This window comes from Sceloporus occidentalis, unplaced genomic scaffold (genome assembly GCF_023333645.1).
Source record: "Sceloporus occidentalis isolate IW3139 unplaced genomic scaffold, rSceOcc1.0.p SCAF_1, whole genome shotgun sequence".
Taxonomy (NCBI): Eukaryota; Metazoa; Chordata; class Lepidosauria; order Squamata; family Phrynosomatidae; genus Sceloporus; species Sceloporus occidentalis.
This window is the reverse complement of record NW_028316981.1, coordinates 17208177-17225170: the sequence shown is the minus strand read 5'-3', so window position 1 is coordinate 17225170 and position 16994 is coordinate 17208177. Positions and strand designations below refer to the sequence as shown.

Sequence of the window (16994 nt, the reverse complement as noted above, 5' to 3'; positions counted from 1 at the left end):
TTACTGCTAAGGTTTACTGCTAAGGTTTTCCTCACTTGGGGCTCATCTACACCTTCCGTCTAATACTCAGAGTGTCCACTTTGACAAGAGTGCAGACTACAACTTCTTAAATCGCTGGTAAAAGCCCCTGAAAAAGGCCATTTTGTGATAAGGCCAAAACATGTTGGGCTTTTTAAGATAATAACGTTTGTGGACTATAAAGAGTACGTGGGACTTTGTTTTCGTTATTAATTCTACTGTGAATACATGCTTCTTCTTCTTTTTTCTTTTTCGTTCTGTTTATCTACACCAGTCAGAATACTCTAGGCTGCTTTCACAGTACTTTTCACCAGAGCTGTTCCAGATTGCCAATGTTACCCCCACATTCTGTAACACCAGGCAGCTGTCTGCACATGCTTCCTGGCTGTGTTGCCTGGCAGTGCCACTGCTGGCACAGGTCTCTCTCTCTCTCTCTCTCTCTCTCTCTCTCTCTCTCTCTCTCTCTCTCTGACATCACAATGAGGTGCCCACCTTGTGATTGATGGTGCCTCATTAAGACCTCAGAGGGACCACTGTCACCAGTGGTGGTGCCAGGTGACACAGCAGGGATGCGTATTTAGATATCTGCCTGGCGTCACTGCAGAGTCCTCTGGATTTTCCAACAAAAAACAGAGCAAAAGTAAACTTTTTAAAAGCTGATTTAAGGGAGGGATTGGGCAGATTCTGTTCAGAACTGGCCATGCTTCATGAAAACAGCCCACCCACAATTCGGAGACTTGGCCCTGTGCCACGAAGACAGGTTTCTGTGAGGATGGGGGGGGGCGTCTACATTTGGCCCATTTGTGTCTTGGAAAGAATAGCTGTGTTTACTTGGTGGCCATATTTACAGAGTCTGAGATAGTAGAAGCACTACAAATAACCAATTCATTTCATTTTGGAAAGCACTGGGGTATTTTAAATTTAACTGGGAGGGGGACTTTAAAAATATTTGGTAATGCCAGAAGCTCCCAGAATTTACTTCAAGATAAGGACAAGATCATATAGTTCTCCAAAATAAAATCTAGTTGTACAAGGATAAAATCTGGCATTTCCTGAGACATTTTTTCTCATCACAAGTTGGCCTTAGATGCTAAATAACTGAAATATCATCTCTGTCTCTCATTACTAGGTCAGTTACGGTTTTCTAAATCAAGTTCCTAAAGATAAACACCAATATCCATTTTTCTACCGGATGGTTCCAAAGCCCCCTTTCCTGGAGATTGTCAAATTGCTCCTGCATTTCAGATGGACATGGATTGGTCTCATTGCATCAGACAATGACAGTGGGGTAAAGTTCATGAGCACCTTTGCAACTCTGGTCCAGCAGTATGATATCTGCATTGCTTTCTCAGACCAGATCCCTAGACTGGACTGGGAAAAGACATTCAAGCTGATTTTTTATCTTATGGAGTCTAAAGCCAATGTAATTGTTTGTCAGATGGACTCTCAGATCATCATTCCTCTAGCTGTTATGATTAAAAAATCATTGGTGGGGAAAGTCTGGATTGCAACAGCTTTGCAGGACCTCACTATGAGGTTGCTCTACAAACTGGTTGATTTCCAGAACACTCATGCTGCCCTGTCTTTCTCAATCCAAACAAAGAAAAAGCCACGATATGACAATTTTGATCAATTTCTCTTTGACAACACACAATTTGGGGAAGCAGCTTTTCACTGTTCTTATTCAAAGCATACTTTATCTGTAAAATTATGGAAAAGATGCAAAGAAAAAGAGAACTTGGAAAATCTATCTGATGATGCCATTGAAAGAATCCTGTCTGAAGATAGCTACAGTATTTACAATGCCATACAGGCTGTTGCATATGCCTTACATTCTGCATACTCATCCCAACGGAAGCAGAGGGGGATGGTGGTTGGCTACAGGTTAGCACTTCAATGGATCCAGGCATGGCAGGTATCACTTTTCTTTTTCCAGACAGTTACATGGCATAGCATTATCAGTAGTTCATTTCTAAATCAAGAGGAGGGACAAGTGGGGGGTCTGTAAAGTGCTGTCATTATCCATCCTGCACTTTCGTGTGGTTATTAAGAAAAGGTGGCTGAGACAGAATGGGGATTTTGTTGGCTATATCATGTGGCAATCAGCCTGGATCTGTTTATAGGCAGTGTCAAAGTACTGTACATTATTTTTGTAGTGCAGATCAGACCTCCAAATTACATATCTAATTATTCTAAGTCTTGTTTTCCTCAAAATTTGTAAAGCAAAAGAAAAATCTTAGCAACAAAACTGAGGCCTTGAACAGATATAGCCATAACAATGAAGAAATTTACTTTAGGCACTCTGAAAGAATCAGTACTTCCAGTAGTGAATGAATCACTACATCCATTGCTTCAAATGGACAGAGCCCATACCAGGATGCCCTGTTTCTTCACTGTATGCATTTCTCTGTCATTCTAGCTTCACTCTTTCTTGGGAAACTTCCAGCATTATAATACTTCAATGGAAGGAGTTTATTTGGATGCAAACGGCGATCTGGCAGCTGACTTTCATATCGTGAACTGGGTGGTGTTTCCAAACAAGTCCACTGCTGGCATCAGCATTGGGAGAACAGATGGACAGGCCTCCTCAGAGATCAAGCTCTCCATTGATCAGAATGCCATTGTGTGGCCGCAGGGGTTTAACCAGGTGGGGAAATCACTTGATTCTTTTTCATATTAAATCAGTATAGGATAGCAAGTTTAAGTTGTACTGCATCATATATAAATAACTCCTATTCAATTAGTTTATAGTCAAAGGAAAGAGAATAGGAATACAAATAATATACAATATACGATTTCTTTAAACCTATGACCAGAACCCAGTAATTCAACATCTATGATACATAATTTAATTTTCTTTACCTCACTTTGTGCCCATCACCTTGATTTTATAGTTATTTAAACTCCATCCCCACACAGATACACATCCCTCCATCACCTCCTTTTTTGTCTGTTAAAACTGGCTCCTAGACTTGAGACTCAACTTGAGATTTGAATACACTCATCCCTCCACATTTGTATCTTTGCCTTTTGCAGGTTTGATTACTCATGGCTTTTATTAATATGTTCTCTCTAGGAATATCTAGGCCCTCCAGCACAACTCTATGGTCAACATTTACCAAAGGTCACCTGAAGGACCTAGAGATTACTTGGAGTGGAGAACACTCCACTAGACATTTTTAGGTTCTCCAGTGCAATTCTATGGCCAATGTCTAGCAGTTGTTGACCACAGAGTTGCACTGGAGCACCTAGAGAGGTGTTCTTTCAGGTAAAAACGTGGCATTTTTGTTATTTGTGGTTTTTCCACATTCACGGGGGTCATGTGCCCCTAACCCCAGAAAATATGGAGGGATGAGTGTTCATCACTGACTACAAGAGAGCCATGTGCTCCCTGTAGCCAGCTCCAGTTGACAACTTGGCTACAGCTCTTTGATGAGAAAGGAGAGGGAGCTGAAGTACAAAAGACCATGAAATGCTGGAAAATAAGAGATGTTCTCCGGTAGTTTTACAGAACAATATGCTGTTAAGCTATGCTGTTTTTCAAAAAAGGGCTTTTATTTGTCCTGCTGACACGTTTCAAGAAAACCTTTCTTCACAAACTGAACCTTCTGTTTCTCTTTTTCTGAGGTCAGAGTTTCTTGTGTTGATTCAACTTTGGCCACAGAAAAAAAGAACTAGAAGAATCAGCTCATGAGGAAGGGTTTTCCTGAAACGCAGCATCAGAACAAATAGAAGCCTGCAGCTCTTTGAGCCAACTGAAGTTTCTCAGCACTTTTCAAAGGCAGCCCCACATACAGCACATTACAGTAGACCAAACAGGATGTAACCAAGGCATGTGCTGCTGTGGCCAGTTCTGATTTCTCCAGAACAGGCATATTTGGTGCACTAGCTTTAACTGTGCAAAAGCATTCTTGGTCACTGCTGAAACCTGGGCCTCCAGGCTCAACCATGAATCCAGGAGCACTCCAAAATGGCTGTATAGAAATCTGATCTCTTTTTTGCTAAAGCCAGACAAATCTGATCTCTCTCTTTTTTTAATTTATAAAATTACCAGCTTATTAGATGAAGGGAATGCTGTGGATATAGCATATCTTGGTTTCAGTAAGGCCTTTGACAAGGTTCCCCATGACATTCTTGCAAATAAGCTTGTAAAATGTGGGCTAGACAAGGTAACTTTTACATAGATTTGTAATTGGTTGACTGGCCGAACCCAAAGGGTGCTCAACAATGGCTCCTTTTCATCATCAGTGGGGTCCCACAGGGCTCTGTTTTGGGCCAGTGCTATTCAACATCTTTATCAATGTCTCTCTCATTCAGCATCACTCTCAATCACACCACATGATAGTAATGAGCATAAATCCAATAGAAAGCAAGCACAAGCATAATGTACATTAATATCAATCAATAATATACATTATTAAACTACAGCAAAAGAAACATATAGAAAGAGTCTTTGAAGTAGTGTTGTAAATGAGTCCATAGTTTCTATAGTATCACTGTGCATTGGCCACAATAAACCCAGGATTCTATGCAGGAGGATGTGATTTTGAGTTCAAGCCTCTGGCAAAATGGTCAAAAGAACTGTCCCGTAACAGTATCTGGCTTGCAAAAGAGTATAGAAAATGTCCAGCACAAGCCTTGCTGAGAGTCCGGGAAAATATCATGACTTAGTTATGACCAGCCACAGGAGTGGATGGGATCTGGAACCGAAGGACCAGTGACTTGGGATGCCAAGGCTGAACCAGGAATGCGATCTTGGCTGGGGCACAATGTGTCTGGAACTTGGAGAACTGTGGAGGTTCTTGGACAGCAGGAACAGCATCCAGGACATCTGAATTGCAGAATGGCTGTCCGTTGGCAGCATTGAGGGCACCAAGAGCAGTACCTGGACCTTTGTGGAGGATCATCCCGCTTCCATCAGGATCGTGAAGAAAAGTAATTGTGGGGCAGCGGTCTGTCAGAAATGCGGAGGACATCTGGAGAATGGCAACCCCCTCCTGGGGTCCTGGGCAACCTCGGGTGTCTGGATCTCATTTTTTTTCACACAATAGACAGACAGACAGACAGACAGACAGACAGACAGACAGACAGTAGATATATGGAGACTGAAGGGCATCCTATGTGTGGATTATTAGGAAAAGAGAAAAAGTGGAGTTTTTCCATGCCAGGTGGTATGAACTGTAATCTAACACTAACCACTACTCTATTATTTACAAGGCTGGTGAATCCCTTGAGAAATAGGGAGCTTCCCCACCTGGCATCATGCAATACCAGGTAGACATGTATCCATCAGGGGGTGCAAGAAAATCAAAAGGTGCATCATGCACCCTTGGCATGATTCAGGGGGCGAGCCATCTGGCATCAGGTGCCCCAGGCACTATATTTTAAAATCATGTCATGAGCAAGAGAGAGAGAAAGAGAGAGGGCACATTTAGGAGGAAGGATATATTTATTGGTGTGTGGGGCTACAGCGTGAGCATGATGCATGGATGGTGGGGGCTAATGTGCTGCATGGAGGTGTGGGCTAGGAGGAGTCCCAGCCTGTATGCCTGTATAGCAAGAAGGGAAGCGGAGAAATAAGGATTTTTAGAAACAGGTTCATGTGCCGTTAAGAGGCAACGGAGCGGCTTTTTGGCTTGACCGGGTTCACTTCCCCATTGCCAGGAATGTTGGGGGGGTATGCAAATTAGGTTAAATTTAGACAAAAACCCCTCCAAATCAGCCAAATTAGCAACTTCTCTTATTGGAAACCCCGGGGTTTCACTGTAGTTTAGATAGGGGAATCCAAATCTGGCATTGTCTCACACGGGTCACTATGATGGAAAATGACATTGAAAAGAATGAGGTGGCTGGGGAAATTGCCGGAAAATTATCCTGCCGCAATCTCTTCAGAGACCCACTTCATTGTGGAAGACTTGAGACTTGGAGTTCACCGAAGGCATGGCATCTAGGTGCTGTAGCGCTAGACAGACAGCCTTTCAAACTTTGCTTCATTCTCATGAGAGTGTAGCAACCATTTGAGCTGCCAGAAGGATAACTGGCTCAGAGCCTGGGGTAGCTTACATTTTGTGAACCACTTAGGGAGTGCTTAAGTGCACTGATAAGCAGTATAGAAATGTACTTGCTATTGCTATTACCCCAATTTCTTGATATTAAACAGAAGGCAGTGAGGCTCAGTAACACTGCAAACCTATGTTTTCAAGGGGAGTGTAACCCCATCTAACATGGCTGAAACCAAATCTCTATTTTGACTGCCTATCTTCTTCTGGATTAATCTTCAATTTGTTTGCCCTCATCCAGTCTATTACAGCGGCCAGGCACCAGTTTAACCCAGGAACAGTTTCCTTTGAAAGAGGTGGGGAGGAGTAATAGAGGTGGGTATGTATCATCCACATGCTAGTGACACCTAACACCATAACACTGGAAAAACTCTCCCAGGCCTGAAACAGATGGGAAAAAAATGCCGAAGTGTGGTGTGCAGATGACGCACACCCTGGATTGGCAAGAAGCTGCACCGAGGCTAGCTAATGTGGCCCAAACTCACCACAAAAGGAGTGGGGAAAACTGCTGGAGATCCACTCTGGACTGTGGCAGCAACCAGCCTTGGGACCACAGGATCCAGTCAGCGCAGTATTGCTCTGCTAGGGCTCAATCAAGGCTGGAGCTGCCAAAGGCCACTCCAAGCCACCAATCGGTTTGAATCCACTCCCCAGTAGTTTCATTTAAATTTCAAATAGCATAAGGGATAAGACTGAACCCTGAGGGACCCCACAAGCCAATGGCAAAGGAGTCAGACAGCACCAACCTCTGAGAGTACCCCTCCCGGAAAGAATGGAGGCACTGTAGAAGAATACGTCCAAGCCCCATCCTTGTCACACTGGACGAAAGTGTCCTCCTCCCATGCTTAATTCACATTATTAGCGTGATTAGGATCATCCCCCCTTCAAATACCAAAATGCGAGAGACCTCAAGTCCTATTGTTCCCAATGGTGGTGCATTCACGCGTCCACGCCACCATTAGGGCAAGTCTGAAAATAAAGAGACCCCACTGTAAATAACCCTAATTTATTTCCATGAATAAGTAAAATATCCCAATTATCAGTATGCAAAGGTTTCTTGTAGCGCCTTTGAGACTAATGAAAGAAACTGGTAGCATGCGTTTTTATAGACTAGAGCTACTTCCTCAGAGGCATAGTCTCAAAGGCGCTACAAGATCTCTTTGCAAATACTGATTTTCAAGACTAACACAGCTATGTCCTTGAACCCTAGCTATCACATACTGCTGGATCCACTTTCTCTTTTTGCTTAGACTGTGCCCTTCTCTAGATGTACTGAAAGCTGTCACCCTGGATCTACCAAACTGATTAAAGAAGATGAGCCAGTCTGCTGTTATGATTGTGCCCCATGTACAGAAGGAACAATCTCCACTCAAGAAGGTAAGTGTCTCGAATCCAAAAAAGCTGCTCCTGTGGAATAGAACAAACATTCGCTTATGGGTGGCAAATTTTCCAAAAGTGTCATATGTAGCAGGTCCTAATAAGATAGGAAGAACTCAGGTAGGATAACTATTTCTGGTAAGGAATTTGAACCTGACTATATAAGAGGTGTTTTTCAACAGTCGAAGAGAGTAGAGCGAGAAATAGGGATTTCATTTTACAGACCACATGACTAAGAAGATCATTTTTAAAAAGGGAACACTTCATTTATGATGTTAGGACTTTGGGGGAAATTGGCAGGATAAAAATATAAAATCATTAACTATGGGATTAGCAGATGTGGTTAATAAAAGTACACATTCATAATGTATTCCCGGGACAGGAGTATGCCAGTCCATATCAACGGGCTAAACATCCACAGATTGGAGCATCAATTGACATTAATAGGATTTAAGGTCCCAACGTTTTTACTATCCCAGGAGGGGGTCTGTAACAGAACCTCTGCAGATACAGAGGGACAACTATACTAGAAATATTAATTACCTTTGCTGATGTATTGTCCTCCTAATAATCTACTACCAGATTTGTCAACTGAACAATGCGGTCTACTCTGAGTGGCAGAGTTCCTTCAGTTTTTCAGGGAAAGGGCTGTCCTTAATCTGGAGACCTTGGAGAAATCATGGGAGATTCATGGGTTGGACCTGGACCTTCTGCATGTAGAACATGTCCCTTACCACTGAACAGATATGCCTATAGGATCAAGCCATTGTTCCACTAACCTATATTCCACAGTGGCCAACTATGGTTCTTAAGGAAGGGCATGCACAAGATGTAAAGGCTCCTCTTCTTGCTGTGCCCAGTAGCCTGAATTACTACTACAGCATGTCCACGTCATATACAGGCACACTTTTCGCAGCTTTCAGCTTATGCTGAAAGCTGCTCACCATAAAAGGCAATGGTGCATGCACATGTGGCGCACGTGCCATGCCACACTGCATGCACGAGCCCCATTGTTTTAAATAGGGCTTCAGCATTGCAGAATTTCCCTTATGCGGGGGATCCAGAATGGATTCCCCGCATAAGGGAAGGGCACCCTGTACTGAACTTGAAGTTACATACCGCCAACATAAAAAAAAGATGTTCATCGCTCTATCTACTCTGAATGTATTTTAACTTCAAATGCTATCTAGAGGTCACCTGACGGTTTAGACCATGACAAACTATGCATTGCTCTTAACGAAATGACTATGCCACATCATTTGAATGTCCTGATGTATAACTTGGACTTACAACAAGAGGCTACCATCAGGGTAGAATATGGAGAAACAGAATGGCTTCCAATTGGCAAGGGGGTCAGGCAGGACTGCGTTTTATCACTTATCTACTTAACTGGAACACTGAACATAGGATACGTAAAACAGCATTAGACTCAGAGGAAGGAAGTGTGAAGATTGGAGGCAGGAACCTCAACAATTTCAGTTATTTAAGATATGCAAATGACACCACACTACTAGCAGAAAATAGCAAATAATTGGAATAGTTACTGAAGAAAGTCAAGAAAAAGTGCTAAGGAAGGTTTACAGATGAACCTTAGGAAAACAAAAATAATAAGCACAGATAATTGACTAAACTTTAAAGCAGATGCCTGAAAACATTGAAATAGTTCCAAATTCTCTGAGCAGAGAAGAAATCAAATGGGAAGAAAATCAATTCATTTGTAATGTGGTACTGGAGAAGAATTTTATAGATAGCCTTAGACAGCTAAAATGACAAATAAATGGGTCCTAAAGCAAATCAATGGCATGCAGTGGTTTAGTGGTTAAGATGCCAATTCTGACGATCGGGAGATTGGAAGCTTGGCAGTTCAAGGCCCAAGTGATGGAGTGGGCTCCTGTCTCTAGTCCCAGCTTCTGCCAACCTAGCAGTTGGAAAGCATGCAAATGCAAGTAGATAAATAAGTACCGTACCACTTCAATAGGAAGGTAACAGTATTCGATGTAGTTATGATGGCCATATGACCACCGGAGTTGTCTTCAGAAAACATTGGCCCTTCAGCTTAGTAACAGAGATGAGCACAACGCCCTACAGTTGGCTACGACAAGACATTCATGTCAAGGGACTACCTTTACCTTTTACCTTTAAAGCAAGAGAATGGCAGACTATGAATAAATTAAATATTTTGTTAAAGTTCCATTAAAACATTAAACCTACACCAATTAAAAGCACACTTAGTCATAACTTTAAAAGATAAAAACCTATTTGTTGTTGTTGTTGTGTGCCTTCATGTTGTTCCCAACTTATGGCAACCTTAAGGTGAATCTATCATGGGGTTTTCTTGGGCTGATTGGGTGTGACTTGCCAATCCTTGTGCTACAATAACTTAAGATAGCATATATAGCCCACATCACATGCATATATTTTCAAGATGTATAACAGACCACAAATTATCAAATACTGTAACATAAAGTGATGATGTGCCTACCTTTTTTTCTTTTCAGTGTCCAGATGGCAATTATTCAAATAAAGAACACACAAAATGTATTGCCAAGGTTTTCAGTTACCTCTCCTATAAAGAACCTTTGGGAATCACCATAGCTTTCTTTGCCCTGCTCTTATCCCTAAGCACAGGGTTTGTCTTAGGAATCTTCCTTAAATACCAAAAAACTGCCATGGTCAAAGCCAACAACCGTGATCTCGCCTACATGCTCCTTGTATCCCTCCTCCTTTCCTTTTTATCCTCCTTTCTCTTCATTGGTCAACCACAGATGGTAACCTGCCTTCTCCAACAAACTGCCTTCAGCATCATCTTCTCAGTTGCTGTCTCTTCCTTGTTGGCAAAAACCGTCATGGTGGTGGTGGCCTTTATGGCCACAAAACCAGGAAGCAAGATGAGGAAATGGCTGGGGAAGACCTTGGCCAACTCCATTGTCATTTCTTGTTCTGGTGTTCAGGTGGCCATTTGTATGATCTGGCTGGGAATCTCTCCCCCTTTCCCTGATGCTGACATGCACTCCCAATTTGGACAGATCACACTTCAGTGTAATGAAGGATCTGTGGTCATGTTTTATTCTGCCCTTGGCTACATGGGCTTTCTGGCCACCATCTGTTTCACTCTGGCCTTCCTTGCCAGGAAGCTACCAGGGGCCTTCAATGAAGCCAAGCTGATCACCTTCAGCATGTTGGTGTTTTGCAGTGTTTGGGTGTCCTTTGTGCCCACCTACCTGAGCACCAAAGGGAAATACATGGTAGCTGTGCAGGTCTTCTCCATCTTGTCCTCCAGTCTGGGGTTACTGGGTTGCATTTTCATCCCCAAATGCTACATTATATTATTTAGGCCAGATTTGAATAGAAAGGAATGTCTGATTGTGAAAATTTAAGATAATTCCTGTCAATTCTGCCTATGTTCTTTTTATTATGTTGCCTCCACGTTGTACCATGTGACTGCAATAAACCTGAGATCTCCTTTTTGAATGAAGTATTTAAACAGATACTAAAGCATATGTATGTCTCTTCTTTTCACATGAATGATGAAGCACACTAATGGTGATCGGGTGGAAATGAATGTATTGCAACATTAGAAGGATCACAGGAAATAGAAATATTGATTTTGAATTTACTTCAGTACTTTAGACAAGTAACACTATGAGAAAAACAAATATGCAAAACGTATACATCATTAAGACCTCCTCTGCTCTCCAAAAAGACAATCTGAGTTGTTATTATGTTATTGTACAGTCAGCCCTCCTCATTCACGGATTTTTTATCCACTGATTCAAGCATTCACTGCTTGAAAATACTTTTAAAATATACAAATTATCATAGAGAAACCTTGATTTTGCCCTTTTATAGAAGTGATGCCATTTTACTATGCTATTATATTTAATGCGACCTGAGCATCCACAAATTTTGGTATCCAGGGGGCATCCTGGAACCAAACCCCGGCAGATACCAAGGGCCCACTGTACTAAGGCCTCACCTGAATGTAAAGAAACATCTGATGATGAAACTTAAATATTGCATCTGACTTCTTAGCCAATAGTTGTTATGGCAAGACAGTAATAAAAGCAATCATTGAGCTCAAAGGGACCATATAGTCAACTCCCTGCAGTTGACAAGTGCACTACTATGGTAGTCCTTTTCTACAATGACAGCCTCCAGATTACCAGATTCTCTCCACACAAATACCATTCCCCCTTAAAAAAATCCCAACTAAAATTATTGTTTGGGTCTGCACTAATTTAGCTCTCATTCATGTTTGGCCTGTGTTGCAGAAGACCATTGTTATTCTAATGGGTGTGGCAGGACACAAGGAAGAAGAACCCTCATGGGCAGAAAGTGGAATGGGGAAGAGTGGAACTTTTCTATCTTTTCCTCACATACTGTGAATATATTTTCTCTCCTTTTGGGTCAGTGTAGACATTTTTGTCTTCCCAGTTTTGCGTGTTTATATCATAGGGGAAGCCTATCATAGGGTTCTGTGACATAAATGTTCAGATATACCACAAAACCAGATTAATATGAGTAGTTTTATGTTTTGGCCCTGAGAGTTCACCTCTGCCTTATGCTCAGTTTCCTAAGAAAGGCAGTTTACAGACCACCCCTTTGGGGTGGCCTGTACCTGCCCCATTCCCCGATGGATCGGGGCCTCAGCTGCCACAGCGGCAGCCCTGAGGCCCCGATCCGCTGCTTTTCCAGGCCGCGGGAAGCAGCAAAAGGCCGCTTCCCGCAGCCTGGAAAGGGGTGTCCTTTGGGCTTCAAGCCCCAAGGACACCCCAACAGCGGTGGGGAAAAGAGAAAGGGGCCGCTCAACCCCTTTCTCTTTTGTGTCACTGGCGCAGCCATGTAAAGGCTGCGCCAGCGACACAAAACCAGTAAGGAGCTCCGTTTCGGAGCTCCTTCCTGAGCCGTGGAAAGGGCGTCACAGGAGCCCTTCCACGGCGCCAGAACATCACGTCTGTGCCACTCCGTTTGGAGGCAGCATGGCCATGACGTCCTAATGGCAGCACCCATGTAGAATGGGCGCCGTCATTTTGTACATACTGTGTACGTACTAGGGTTGGGGGCGTCTGAAAGAGACACCCCCGGGCAACCCTAGTACATACACAGTACGTACTAAAAGGCCCGTGTAGAACGGGCCAAAGTTACTTATCTCTCAGTCCTCACAGTTTGCCTTCTAGAAAACGTGAGTTTGTGACTAGCCATGCTTACTGCTAGCAGCAGTCATTTTGGTGATACCCCGAACACTCAGAATTTCAAATGTGACTCCTTCAGCTGACCAAAGGGTTGATGATGTTCAGTGTCTATATCATTGCAAAAATTCTTCACCCAGCTTGATGCAGTACCATGTGGTTGGGCCATGTGTACATGGGCTGCCTTGGAAGCAACTGATGTGGATGGCGGGGTTTCGGCACACTTCCTTTTCTGCATACAATATCATTCAAAGAACAGGTTTAGACTTAGGGGTGGAACAGATGAGTAGGTAAAAATGGCTCCAGCCTGCATTTTCTGGAAGTGTGCCGAAACCCCACCATCCACACCAGCTGCTCCCAAGGCAGCCCGTGTGCACATGGCCCAACCACATGGTACAGCATCAGGCTGGGTAAAGAATTTTTGTCACCTACCCATCATGCATGCTGTCACACAAACACACTGCCGGTGACCGCCTGCTGCCTAGATACCATCCCATTGGATGGCCTCATCTTTGATCAGCCACACTTGCGATCCTCCACTGGTACAAGTCACCAGAGCATTGGTGTGCCCAGTAAAACACTGGCAGAGCATAATCATGCTCCCCATACATGCCCCCTTCACCCCAAGCCCCCTCTTGAGCTGTCTGGTTTGTGTATGTTGTACTTATATCTTTCACTTTTTTGCATTGCCACCATCCCATTCTGGATCCATCCTTTTTTAACGTGCACCTGCACCAGTGCATTTATAGACAGCTTTAGAGTTAGGGTTAGGGTTAGGATGGATCAGTCTTTCAAAACTGCTCTCAGGTTGGGGCATTTATATGCAAGGTGGAAGATGCACATTTTCTGGACTAAGTAGGAATATCTTGGGCTCTTTTTGCTCCAGTTTTTAACCCCAGAGCACAGCTTCAGTTTCCACCCACTTTGGAGGTGTGCTTCATCTAAACACTCTGCCTTCAAATCAGTTGGAAACTGCTTAATTTGGCCCATGTGTTTCACCCGTTAGAAGAAGTAGTAGTAAAGATCGGAGGAAGAACATGAACAATCTAATGCAGATCACACCATACTACTTGTGGAAAACATCATGGACTTAGAACAATTACTAAGGAAAGTCAAGGAAAGAAGTGCAAGAGCAAGGTTAAATCCCTCCTCCTACCCCAAAGGGGAAGGAGGTCCCAACCAGGTGTCACCCTCTTTTGGGTATCACCCAGTGCAGCCTGCACCTCCCATACACCCTCCATGATGCCACTGCTTTCTGGGAGGCACAGTTAATAAGTCATGCTGGGGAAAAATAGAAAATATGTAGAAATGAGTATTGATATATAATGCCAATATGAATAGAAAAAGTATGTGTGTTTCCCATCCACTCCTATTGGCCTACAAGAATATAACTAGAGACCCTGGATAGTGTCAATCTGACAAAGTAGGAAGTGTTGTACATGCTTGATTGTGGGTGAAATACAAAGCCTAATGGAAGGGGAGTAGATGACTGGCACCAATGCATAGAAGATGCCTGACACCAATCAATAGCCCCCCCCCCCCCAAAGTCATAGAAACTTTCTGAATTTTGAAAGTCAGGAGTGGCATAGTGGTTTGAGTGTTGGACTATGACTACGGAGACCAGGGTTCAATTCCTCATTCAGCCATAAAGCCTACTGGGTTACCTTGAGCAAGTGACACTCTCTCAGCCTCAGGGGAAGACAAACCTCTTCTGAACAAATCTTGCCAAGAAACCCCATGATAGATTCACCTTAGAGTTGGCATAAGTCAGAAATTATTTGAAGGCGCACAACGATGACAACAACAAATTGATGTCACAGGGCCTAAAATACACCTCTCTGCTCAGAGGTACCCTCCTCTCTTTTAAGATTACCATGCCAACAATCATTATGGGATAGCAGTATGTGACCTGCCAGTACACATGCTCCAGAAATGTGACCTGCTAATTAGTGACACCATAGCTATTTAGATATAAGATACTTTGTGATTATCAAATGGAAATGTATATAGGCTTTAATATCTGCCCTTTTTCTTTGGGTCAGCCTGCTGATCACTAGACTACTGACACCTATTCACTGCAGCAACTAAAGCTGCCAAAGTTCAGCTTATTCATATGGGGACTAAAGAACTCCCATTTTGGGGATTACAGAATGGTTACTCTCCATGACCCACTCTTCAGAGATCTGGCTGAAGTTCAGACAAATGTCCATTGCCTTCTTTGTAGGACAGAGGCACTTGACTTTACCTAAGAGCAGAAGCAGGGAGAAACATGACTGGCTCTTTACCAGATGAGTGTATGTATCACAATAGGTGTACTGGAAGTGTGACATATTATTATTATTATTATTATTGTTATTGTTATTGTTATTGTTATTATTTCTTACCCACCTCTCCCCATATCAAAACATTGTATATGGCATGGCTTTTTTTTTTCTTAACCAAAGCTCAACCAAACTGTTCTGGCAAATGAAAAACAGCTACACCGCTGAGCTCCACAAGCATGTTTTCCTTGGCTGCACATCTCCACTTGGAATCACTAATTACTAATTTGCTTCTTATGCCACAAGAGTGATTTGTGCTCCCTGGGAATCATCAAAATGGTCATGATTTATTCTGCCTCTTGGTTGTATGTTAGTTGGTTGGTTATAGATTTTGTAGTGTTATTACTGGCTATTATATCAGTTTCAAAAGTGATATTTGGACAAAAACAGGGATGTTTGTCCAAAGATCACCTTTGAAACTAATATGAGCAACTTCAAAACAAGAGCAACACTTGGCCATTCTGCATCTAGGGAATCTCACAAGCTAGACCATTTAAATACCTGCTGTCCCATTGAGAGATGAGACTAAAGGAAGACAGGGTGATCCTTCCATTCACATCTGAGGCCAGGACTAGACTTGACCTGTTTTAGTAAAGTTGCTAGTTGCAGCCCTGCTCTTGTGAAAGGCTTTGCATTCTAATTATTGAGCTCTGAGACTTGATCCAAAGCATTTGTGTGTGCGCAGATGAGAGAGAGAGAGGAGGTGAAGATGGGGAACCTTAAATGGGTAAGTGTCTCCCACATGATATGGTGGATGATTATGGTGCCACACGGTGATGTTTATGGAAAACTGAAGAGAAAATGCCCAGTGAAATGGATGGCTGATCATACAAACCCATTTAATTATTACAGGCCGGGAGAATACATGATTAGTGGAATCACAGCGACAGCAAATATTATCCTTCGTCCATATGTTTTCTTCCAACCTCCTCATACAAATTTTATTAGGTAAGAAATTGTGAGTCCGATTTCATATGCTTCAGTTGTGCTTTTTGTGGCTAAGACAGGCTGTTATTTTCCAGGGGAAAGAACTACTAAAGTGTCATCTAGGTGGGGCACAGTCTGCCACTTTTGTACTTTTTCCAAGCTGAGGCTTTCACTATGGAGTTTATCAGACAAGGGAAATTGGAAGTATAATCCAATGGCAATCCGAACGCAATCATGGGGTTTAATGTTATTGCATGATAGACTACCACACGCAATTTCGGGCAATGGGAAGTCAGTCCAAACGCAATTCATGGGGTTTCACGTTGTTGCGTGAGAGATGATAACACACAATTTTGGGCAATGGCAAGCTATTTTCAGGTAATGGAAAGTCAGTTTGAACGCAATCCGAATTCACGTAAATTCGCTGAACTAGCGAATTCATGGGAATGCGTTCTGGCCCCAGTTTCTTTTCATTCGAAATTAAGGGAAATTCCTCACATGTGATAAACTCCTAAGTTTCAGATAACTCCTTCTTTTCCCCCAGAGGCACTGTATGAACTTCATTTCTTTTGGCACTCACCAATTGAATTTATTTTTTAAGGAAATGAAAATAAAAATTTCAGTCATTTTGGTTTTTAATCTCAATGAAGATGCATAATAGAACAATCACTTCAACAAAACAGGTTCTATATTATCAGGTTTGAGTATCCTTGCATTATTATTAACAGATCATCGTCTTTATTTAATAATTACAACAAAATGCCTGTGTGGCATTAAAGATCAGCAGGTTAATTCTGGCATACGCTTTAATGGGTAGCAGTCCACTTTATCGGTACCATAACCTCCCATAATGCATTTCACCGTTGTTAGTCTGGAAAATTCTAAAAGGTACAAAATACAAAGAAATTTGCCCCATTTTGATATTTTTGTTCCTTTCACATTCATATAGTCAACGATTACTCATATCTTCCACCATCAGCAAATTTACTTCATATTCTTAACCTTTGCTCTCCTTCAGTCTTTAGCAGAGTTTGCTATTTGAAAGAGTGATAACAATGTGCAGTTCTTTCTGCAGGAAATGCTAGAATGACAGTCACTCAGCC

At 42.5% G+C, this 16994-nt stretch overlaps 1 pseudogene; it reads left to right on the top strand.

Moving 5' to 3' along the window:
* Positions 1-1210: 1210 nt before the first annotated feature.
* On the top strand, positions 1211-10924 carry LOC149320981 (vomeronasal type-2 receptor 116-like; annotated as a pseudogene).
* The last annotated feature ends 6070 nt before the right edge of the window (positions 10925-16994 follow it).